General features: G+C 51.5%; 1 pseudogene; it reads right to left on the bottom strand.

Moving 5' to 3' along the window:
• Positions 1-956: 956 nt before the first annotated feature.
• The window catches only part of LOC147119014 (uncharacterized), a 33,740-nt pseudogene continuing 23,848 nt past the window's right edge, over positions 957-10,848 (bottom strand).

The following is a 10,848-nucleotide window of genomic DNA, read 5'->3' as shown; positions in this document are numbered from 1 at the left end:
CAATCCTAACCACTAACCCAAATCCTAACCAATAACCACGAGCCCTAACCACTAACCCCAATCCTAACCAATAACCACTGGCCCCAACCACTAACCCCAATCCTGACCAATAACTAACCCCAATCCTAACCAATAACCACTGGCCCCAACCACTAACCCCAATCCTAACCATTAACCACAAACCCCAATCCTAACCAATAACCACTAACCCCAATTCTAACCAATAACCACGAGCCCCAACCAGTAACCCCAATCCTAACCAATAACCACTAGCCCCAACCACTAACCCCAATCCTAACCAATAACCACTAGCCCCAACCACTAACTCCAATCCTAACCAATAACCACGAGCCCCAACCACTAACCCCTAAGCCCACACCGTAACCCCAGCCCCTGACCAAGGATTATTGAGAGGGATCAATGGAGGAGCTAAAGACCTGATAAAGGAAGTATTTGAAACAATTATCTCAATTAATGAAATAGTGCAAGGTATGTTAGCAACAAGAGATTAAATCAAAGAGACCATCAAAATCAGCAATGACAATTACAAAGATCAGAACATTTCTAAGGCTGTCACATGCAGTATGTGTGGAATTTTTTTTAATTTTTTTAAATCGGATCCAAGAGATGTTAAATGATACAGAAAATAACAGATTTCAAATCTTCTGCAAGGTAGTTCTGTAAAGGGGCAGTTCAAAGGAATTTCAGATGAGTGTAAAGTGAGACACTACAGTTCAGTCTATGACACCCACAAGCCGTGTACGCAAATGGAACATGTTTGGGGTTTGATGTGGTAGAAGGTGAACTAGATGAGAACTGAAATAATCCAGAGTAAGAAAAGGCCCAAAAATGGAAGTCAGTAACAGAACATCAATTAGTCTCCTCTTATCATGGAGAAATCAAATATTAGACACAGTGTGTTTGAAACAAAGCTGATTTATTTAATATTTGTCCAGAATATTAATCTCAAGCCCAGTTATTCACATCAGCAGAAACAAAGCCCAATTGCCAGAGTGAACATGGTTCAGTCCTGGATGTGATTAACAGCAGCAATAACAGCAGAATCCAACCTTTGCAATCACTGGTGAACTCGCTGGTGTCTCAGCAGAGTGCATGACTGAGTGAATCCCTTCCCACACACGGAGCAGGTGAATGGTCTCTCCCCAGTGTGAACTTGCTGGTGATTAAGCAGGTTAGACTTCCAAGTGAAAACCTTCCCACAATAAGAGGTGAAAGATCGCGCCTCAATGTGAACTCGCTGGTGTCTCAGCAGAGTGCATGACTGAGTGAATCCCTTCCTACACACGAAGCGGGTGAATGGTCTTTCCCCAGTGTGAGTGCGTTGGTGGGTCAGCAGGTCGCTTGTGTTTTTAAAGCTCTTCTCACAGTCAGAACATCTAAATGGTCTCTTAACAGTGCGAACAAGTTGGTGAGTCAGAAGATGGGATGACTGAGTGAATCCCTTCCCACACACAGAGCAGGTGAATGGCCTCTCCCCAGTGTGAACTCGCTGGTGTCTATGGAGATGGTATAACTGAGTGAATCCCTTCCCACATTCAATACACGTGAACGGCCTCTCGCCAGTGTGAACTCTCTGGTGTATCAGGTGCTTGGATAACTCTGCGAATCCCTTCCCACACACAGAGCAGGAGAATGGTTTCTCCCCAGTGTGAACTCGCTGGTGTCTATGGAGGCTGGATGACTGAGTGAATCCCTTCCCACATTCAATACACGTGAACGGCCTCTCCCTAGTGTGAACTCGCTGGTGTATCTGGAGCTTGGATGACTCTGCAAATCCCTTCCCACACACGGAGCAGGTGAACGGCCTCTCCCCGGTGTGAGTGCGCCGATGAGTTTCCAGCTTGGATGAATAATTGAATCTCTTCCCACAGTCCCCACATTTCCATGGTTTCTCCGTGGTGCGGGTGTCCTTGTGTCTCTCCAGGTTGGACGATCGGTTGAAGCCTCGTCCACACATAGAACATGTGTACGGTTTCTCCCCGCTGTGAACAGTGCGATGTTTTTTCAGGTTGTGTAACCGGTTAAAGCTTTTTCCACAGTCAGTGCACAGGAACACTCTCACTCGGGTGTGTGTGTCTCGGTGCTTTTCCGGTCACACTGATGTTTGAAATCTTTTCCCAGACAGAACAGACATTCCTCCTTCCACATTCAAAGGCTGATGATATTCAGGTCCTGATGAATGGAGTGACTCGCTCAGATCTTGATGTGATGTTTGGTTTGAGTTTCCCGTCTGTAAATCGTCCCCTTCTAATACCCTGTAAAAGGAGTTTACAAAAGTCATCACTGTAAGTACAGGATAGAAATTCAGAACAGACAATTCTAGTTTCTATGGAACATTCTTTCCTCTCTTGTTCCCCCAAAGCTGTAAATCCCCGTCCCACACACTCTCCATCCTCCCTGTGCTGAAATCCAAAGCCATCGCACCATCTCCAACATTTCTTTCCTCCACTCCCAGTTTTCCCCCTCCTTCTGCTCTGGTTGGGTTCAGTTCTACACCCGCTGTGTGCAGAGTGAGAATAAAATCAATGAGTCAATGACTGTCTCTCCTGGTCACTGGGACCCTGAAGCCCCACCCACTCTCTGTTCCTGTATCAAGATGGCTGCGCATGCACCGTGCTGCAGGTGGAACTGGTCCGTCTTCGCTCCACCAAGATGGCGGCGCATAAATGATGAGCGGTTGTGATCGAGCAAGTAGGGAGAAACTGTTCACTCTGGCAAGTGGGTCGGTAACCAAAGGTCACAGATTTAAAATAGTTGTGGTGTGGAGATGCCGGTGTTGGACTGGGGTGGACAAATGTAAGAAATCACACAACACCAGGTTATAGTCCAACAGCTTTATTTGAAATCACAAGCTTTCGGAGCGCTGGGAAGGAGCAGTGCTCTGAAAGCTTGTGATTTCAAATAAAGCTGTTGGACTATAACCTGGTGTTGTGTGATTTCTTACATTAAAATAGTTGCTAAAAGAACTAGAGGGAAATGAGGAGAATTGTTTTCACACAGAGGGTTGTTAAGATCTGGAACGCACCATCTGAAAGGATGCTGGAATCAGGTTCCACAGGAACTTTCAAACGGTAATTGGACATGTACTTGAAGAGGACTAGTTTGCCGAGTTCTGGGGATAAAGCTGGGGTTTGGGACTAAATTGGACAGCTCTTTCAAAGAGCCGGCACAGACACGATGGGCCGAATCACCTCCTTCTGTGCTGTTAGATTCGATGATAAGTGTGAAGACGCTGGTGTCTCTTAAGGTTCTTCGAGCTTTTAAAGCTCTTCCCACAGTCAGAACATTGAAAGGGTCTCTCGTCAGTGTGAACTCGCTGATGTGCGAGCAGGTGGGTTCATTCAGTGAATCCCTTCCCACACACGAAGCAGATGAACGGCCTCTCCCCAGTGTGAACTCGCTAGTGTCTCTTCAGCTCCCCGGAGCTTTTAAAGCTCTTCCCACAGTCAGAACATTTAAAGGGTCTCTCATCAGTGTGACCTCGCTGGTGATGCTTCAGATACTGGGGGCTTTTAAAGCTCTTCCCACAGTCAGAACACTGAAATGGTCTTTCCCCAGTGTGAACAAGCTGGTGTCGCTTCAGTTCCCTGGGGCTTTTAAAGCTCTTCCCACAGTTAGGACACTGAAATGGTCTCTCATCAGTGTGAACTCGCTGGTGTCCCTTCAGATCCCTGGCGCTTTTAAAGCTCTTCCCACAGTCAGAACACTGAAATGGTCTCTCATCAGTGTGAACTCGCTGGTGTCCCTTCAGATCCCCGGGGCTTTTAAAGCTCTTCCCACAGCCAGGACACTGAAATGGTCTCTCATCTGTGTGAACAAGCTGGTGTCCCTTCAGATCCTGGGGGGTTTTAAAGCTCTTCCCACAGTCAGAACATTGAAATGCTCTCTCGTCAGTGTGAATAAGCTGGTGTTTCTTCAGTTTCCCGGGGCTTTTAAAGCTCTTCCCACAGTCAGAACACTGAAATGGTCTCTCGTCAGTGTGAATTCGCTGATGTACCAGCAGGTTGGAGGGCTGAGCGAATCCCTTCCCACACACTGAGCAGGTGAATGGTCTCTCATCAGTGTGAACAAGCTGGTGTCTCAGCAGGGTGGATGACTGAGTGAATCCCTTCCCACACACAGAGCAGGTGAATGGTCTCTCATCAGTGTGAACAAGCTGGTGTCCCTTCAGATCCCCGGAGCTTTTAAAACTCTTCCCCCAGTCAGAACACTGAAATGGTCTCTCATCAGTGTGGACTCGCTGGTGTGTTTGCAGGTGGGATGAACAAACAAATCCCTTTCCACACACGGAGCAGGTGAACGGACTGTCCCTGGTGTGACTGCGCCGTTGAACTTCCAATGCAGACGGGGAATTGAATCCCTTCCCGCCGTCCCCACCTTTACCCGGTTTCTCCCCGGTGTGATGGTGCATGTGTCTCGCCAGGTCAGGCGATCGTCTGAATCCGCGTCCACACACCGAACACATGTGCGGTTTGTCATCGCTGCGATCGCTGCTTTCTCCTTCCATGTGCAAAGGCCAATGATATTCAGGTCCTGATGAATCGAGCGACTCTGTCAGAGCTGGACGTGATGTTTGGTCTGAGCTTCCCGCCTGTAACTGCTCCACTTCTATAACCCTGTAAATTGAGCTCAGAAAAGGATCAGAGGCAAACTGTTGTTTAATTTTCCCCTTTCCGAACCTAGGGGCAGTGAAGCTGATTTTCAGGCCCCAGCTGCTGCACAGGTTGGTTGAAAGGATCAGCAGTAATGGCGGCTGTAATACCCACAACTGCCGGCGCTGCAGTAAGTGCTCTGTTGACTCGGAGTCCCACGCATGTGCTCATGGCCCCCGCGCTCTCCCTCCTGCTCCACAATCGCCCGTCCCGATCGGTCTGCAACGCGCATGCTCAGTGCACAAAACCCCACGGTTGGAACATCGGTCGCGCATGCGGAGCCGCAACATCTGGTACGCGTGCGCAGCTCAGGTGGGGTCGAGTCGGTGTTTCGCCTTAGCCGCCAGGGAGGTGCGCATGCGCAGGAGGACCCAACATTCTTCCTGTCAGCAATCACTCCCTCGTTTCTTTAATAAAAACAGAAACTGCTGGAAATACTCAGCAGGTCAGGCAGCATCTGTGGAGAGAGAAACAGAGTTAACGTTTCAGGTTGATGACCCTTCATCATAAACATAGAAGATAGGAGTAGGAGTAGGCCATTCGGCCCCTTGAGCCTGCTCCGCCATTCAATGTGATCATGGCTGATCATCCAAAATCATTACCATATCCCTGCTTTAGTCATAGAGTCATAGAGTTATACAGCACAGAAAGAGGCCCTTCGGCCCATCGTGTCTGCGCCGACCATCAATCCCTGTCCTGTCTAATCCCATTTTCCAGCATTTGGTCCATAGCCTTGTATGCAATGGCATTTCAAGTGCTCATCCAAATGCTTCTTGAATGTTATGAGGGTTCCTGCCTCTACCACCCTTTCAGGCAGTGAGTTCCAGATTCCAACCACCCTCTGGGTGAAAAAGTTCCTCCTCAAATCCCCTCTAAACCTCCTGCCCCTTACCTTGAATCTATGCCCCCTTGTTATTGACCCCCCTACTAAGGGGAAAACTTCCTCTCCATATCCCTTGATCCCTTTAGCCTTAAGAAATATATCTAACTCCTTCTTGAATATATTTAATGAATTGGCCTCTACTGCCTTCTGTGGTAGAGAATTCCACAGGTTCACCACTCTCTGGGTGAAGATATTCCTCCTCATTTCTGTCCTAAGTGGCCTACCCCTTATCCTTTAACTGTGACCCCTGGTTCTGGACTCCCCGGCCATCGGGAACATCCTTCCTGCATCTAGTCTGTCTAGTCCTGTTAGAATTTTATAAGTTTCAATGAGATCCCTCTCACTCTTCTAAACTCCAGCGAGTATAATCCCAACAGACCCAATCTCTCCTCATACGTCATTCCTGTCATCCCAGGTATCAGCCTGGTGAATCTTCGCTGCACTCCCTCCATGGCAAGAACTTCTTTCCTCAGATAAGGCAACCAAAACTGCACACAATACTCAAGGTGTGGTCTCGCCAAGGCCCTGTACAACTGCAGCAAGATATCCTTGTTCCTGTACTCGAACCCTCTCGCTACGAAGGCCAACATACCATTTGCCTTCTTAACCGCCTGCTGCACCTGCATGCTTACCTTCAGCGACTGGTGCACAAGGACACCCAGGTCTCGTTGCACTTCCCCTTCTCCCAATCTATTGCCATTCAGATAATAATCTGCCTTCCTGTTTTTGACACCAAAGTGGATAACCTCGCATTTATCCACATTATATTGCATCTGCCATGCTTCTGCCCAATCACCCAACCTGTCCAAATCATACTGGAGTTTCTTGGCATCCTCCTCACAGCACACACGCCCACCCAGCTTTGTGTCATCTGCAAACCTGGAGATATTGCATTTAGTTCCCTCGTCTAGATCATTAAGATATATTGTGAATAGCTGGGGTCCTAGGACCGATCCCTGCGGTACCCCACTAGTCACTGCCTGCCACTCGGAAAAAGACCCGTTTATTCCAACTCTTTGCTTTCTGTCTGCCAACCAGTTCTCTATCCAAGTTAATACCTTGCCCCCAATCCCATGTGCCTTAACTTTACACGCTAATCTCTTATGACCCCGTTTCCTATCTACCACCTCTTTTGAATAGTGGGGTGTGGTAAACCACTGTTATACCTGCCTGTGTGGGTGTTTGTATTCCACTGTGTACATGTCTGTACATGCCTCGGCTGACTCCTCCCACGAGTCCAGGTATAAAGGTGACTGCTCCACAGTCCTTCTGTATTCTGGACTGGTCGACCAACAGGCTTTTATTAACAAGATTTTTTATAATGGAGAAGATCCTCACACCAGCATGCCTGGACTTAGACCATCGGGAGGCGGACGCATCCACCAAGTTTGCTCACTGGCTTAGGTGCTTTGAAAGATTCCTGATCGCCTCCGCTGCAACGGTCAAATCGGATGAGGACAAATTGGATGTCCTGACCTCCAAAGTGAACCACCGAGCGTACTCGGTCATCCAGGACGCGACCTCGTACACGGCTGCTATCAAGCTCCTCAAGGGCCAGTACACATGCCCAGTGAATGAGGTGTACGCCAGGCACCTCCTGGGGAATCGTAAACAACAACCTGGGGAATCGACCGAGGAATACCTTCAGGCACTGCCTGTGCTTGGCCGGGCCTGTGGTTGTAAGGATGTAAAGGTCGCCGTGTACACAGAGGAACTTATCCGGGGTGCTTTTGTAGCGGGCCACAGGTCCAAATACACCCGACAGCGACTGTTGGAGCAGAGTTACCTCGACCTCAACAAGGCCTCTGAACTCGCACTATCATTGGACGCAGCCTACCGGGGCATGGATGCCTACTCCTCTGCACCATGGACGCCGCGGGGAACGACAGCCTGGGACACGGTAGGACTGTCTCATAGCACCGTGCCACCCCAGCCACATCCCAGCAACGGCCCAACTACCGCAGCAGTGTCCCAAGGCCAGAAATGCTACTTCTGTGGCCAGGCCAAACACCCCAGAGCGCGCTGCCTGGCGAAAAATGCGATCTGCTCGGGCTGCGGGAAGACGGGACACTATGCCAGCATCTGCAAGGCCAAAGCCACCCCGAACCCCAGCAGCGCCGCATGTGGGCCGTGCGGGCTGCCATCTTGGGCCTCCCCAGCCATGTGCAAACCACCGGAACAGCAGCCATTTTGGATGCCTCCAGCCACATGGGGATCATGGACGCCGCCATCTTGGACACCAGCCGGGATGCAGCAGGCCCCCAACACCGCCTCATCTGATATCCGCAGCGACACACCGACCCCTACGCTGGCCTCCGTTACGCTGGACCAAGCGAGACCGCACCAACTGGCCCGGTCCACAATGGACATTAAGGTAAATGGCCAAGAAACAACCTGCCTTTTTGACTCTGGGAGCACGGAGAGCTTCATCCACCCCGACACGGTGCGGCATTGCTCTCTCCCAGTCCTGCCTGCGCACCAGCGGATTTCTATGGCCTCCGAGTCCCAGTCGGCAGACATTGGCGGATATTGCATGGTGACACTCTTAGTAAATGGGACTGTGTATGATTATTTTAAACTCCTGGTCCTGCCCCACCTCTGCGCTGCCGTTCTACTGGGGTTAGATTTTCAGTGCCACCTTAAAAGTGTTACAATGGCATACGGTGGACCCCTCCCCCCACTCACAGTCCGCAGCCAGCAGCTTCCAAATTGCCCGCCGCGCACCAGGTGCAACCTCTCCACACTCAGAGTCACCCCCCCCCCACTGTTTGCTAACCTCACCCCCGACTGTAAGCCCATCGCCACAAAGAGCAGGCGATACAGTGCCGGGGACAGGGTTTTCATTAAAACCGAAGTGGAGCGGCTCCGGAAGGAGGGGATTATTGAGGGCAGCACCAGCCCCTGGCGAGCCCAGGTTGTGGTCGTTAAGACCGGCGAGAAGCAGCGCCTGGTCATCGACTACAGCCAGACAATAAATCGCTACACCCTGCTGGACGCTTACCCACTCCCCCGCATAGCTGATATGGTCAACCAGATCGCGCAGTACCGCGTCTTCTCGACCATTGACCTGAAATCAGCGTACCACCAGCTCCCTATCCGCCCTGAGGACCGCCAGTATACTGCCTTTGAGGCTAACGGCTGCCTCTATCATTTCCTTAGGGTTCCCTTTGGCGTCACCAACGGGGTCTCCGTCTTCCAAAGGGAGATGGAGCGGATGGTCGATCAAAATGTGTTGCAGGCCACTTTCCCATATCTGGACAATGTGACCATCTGCGGCCATGACTTGCAGGACCATGACGCAAACCTCGAAAAATTCCTCTGCACCGCCCAACTCCTGAACCTGACGTATAACAAGGAGAAGTGCATATTCCGCACAACCCGCCTCGCCATCCTTGGCTGTGTTGTGGAACACGGAGTCATCGGTCCCGACCCCGACCGGATGCGTCCCCTCATGGAACTCCCACTGCCCCACTGCCTCAAGGCCCTGAAGAGGTGCCTAGGGTTTTTCTCCTATTACGCCCAGTGGGTCCCCTACTATGCGGACAAGGCCCGTCTGCTGCTCAAGTCCACCTCTTTTCCCTTGACGGCAGAGGCCTGCTTAGCCTTCCACCGTATCAAGGAAGACATTGCCAAAGCCACCATGCACGCAGTGGACGAATCCATCCCCTTCCAGGTGGAAAGCGACGCGTCCGACTTTGCCCTGGCCGCTACCCTTAATCAGGCAGGGAGACCTGTGGCCTTCTTTTCACGAACCCTCCAGGGCCCGGAGACCAGACACTCCGCTGTTGAGAAGGAGGCCCAGGCTATTGTGGAGGCTGTGCGTCATTGGAGGCACTACCTGGCCGGAAAACGATTTACCCTGCTCACTGACCAGAGTTCAGTTGCTTTTATGTTTAACAACAAGCAGAGGGGCAAAATCAAAAACGACAAGATCTTGAGGTGGCGAATCGAACTTTCCACCTACAATTATGAGATCTTGTACCGGCCCGGGAAGCTCAATGAACCCCCGGATGCTCTATCGCATGGCACCTGCGCCAGCGCGCAGATCGATAGACTGCGGGCCCTCCACAATGACCTCTGCCACCCAGGGGTCACCAGGTTCTTCCACTTCATCAAGGCCCGCAACCTGCCTTACTCCATTGAGGAGGTCAGGACCATGACCAGGAACTGCCAAGTCTGCGCTGAGTGCAAACCGCACTTTTATAGACCAGACAGGGCTCACCTGATAAAAGCCACTCGCCCCTTCGAGCGCCTGAGCGTTGATTTTAAAGGGCCTCTCCCCTCCTCCGACCGCAATGTGTACTTCCTCAACATTATTGATGAGTACTCCCGTTTCCCGTTTGCCATCCCCTGCCCGGACATGACCAGTGCCACGGTCATTAAATGTCTGAACGACCTCTTCACCCTGTTCGGTTTCCCCAGCTATATCCATAGCGAACGGGGCTCATCGTTTATGAGCGACCAACTCCACCAGTACCTGCTCGCTAGGGGTATTGCCACAAGCAGGACCACCAGTTACAACCCCCGGGGGAACGGACAGGTGGAAAGAGAGAATGCGACAGTTTGGAAGGCCGGCCTGCTAACCTTAAAGTCTAGGGGCCTTCCGACCTCCCGCTGGCAGGATGTGCTCCCCGATGTGCTCCACTCTATTCGGTCACTGCTCTGCACTGCCACTAACGCCACCCCTCATGAGAAAATGTTTGCCTTCCCAAGGAAGTCCACATCGGGGACATCGCTACCGCCATGGCTGATGTCCCCAGGGCCGGTCCTACTGAGAAGACACGTGAGGACCCATAAAACGGAACCCCTGGTCGAGAGGGTCGACCTCCTCCACGCCAACCCCCAGTATGCTTACATTGCGTACCCGGACGGGCGGGAGGACACAGTCTCCATACGAGACCTCGCACCCTCGGGGGCCCCAGTAACCCACTACCCACTACCACCCCCCCCACGATCCAATATCCAACCCCAGCAGACGGCACGCCTGGGCCCTGTGACCCACTCGACACCCACGAGGACTACACACCAGTGCCCCAGCCTACGCGGGACTCGACGCCGGAAGCTTCACTACCCCTGCCATCGCCACGTCGATCACAGCGGCAGACAAGACCTCCGGAGAGACTCCAATACACAAACTTTTAATACACTTCACCCCGCCGGACTCATTTTTAAACAAGGGGTGTATGTGGTAAACCACTGTTATACCTGCCTGTGTGGGTGTTTGTATTCCACTGTGTACATGTCTGAACATGCCTCGGCTGACTCCTCCCACGAGTCCAGGTATAAAGGTGA

Source organism: Somniosus microcephalus, chromosome 4 (assembly GCF_052327205.1).
Source record: "Somniosus microcephalus isolate GS21.2 chromosome 4, FLI_Smic_1.0, whole genome shotgun sequence".
NCBI classification, from domain to species: domain Eukaryota; kingdom Metazoa; phylum Chordata; class Chondrichthyes; order Squaliformes; family Somniosidae; genus Somniosus; species Somniosus microcephalus.
Note: the sequence above shows the minus strand (reverse complement) of the source record. Positions and strands in the feature narration are given on the sequence as shown.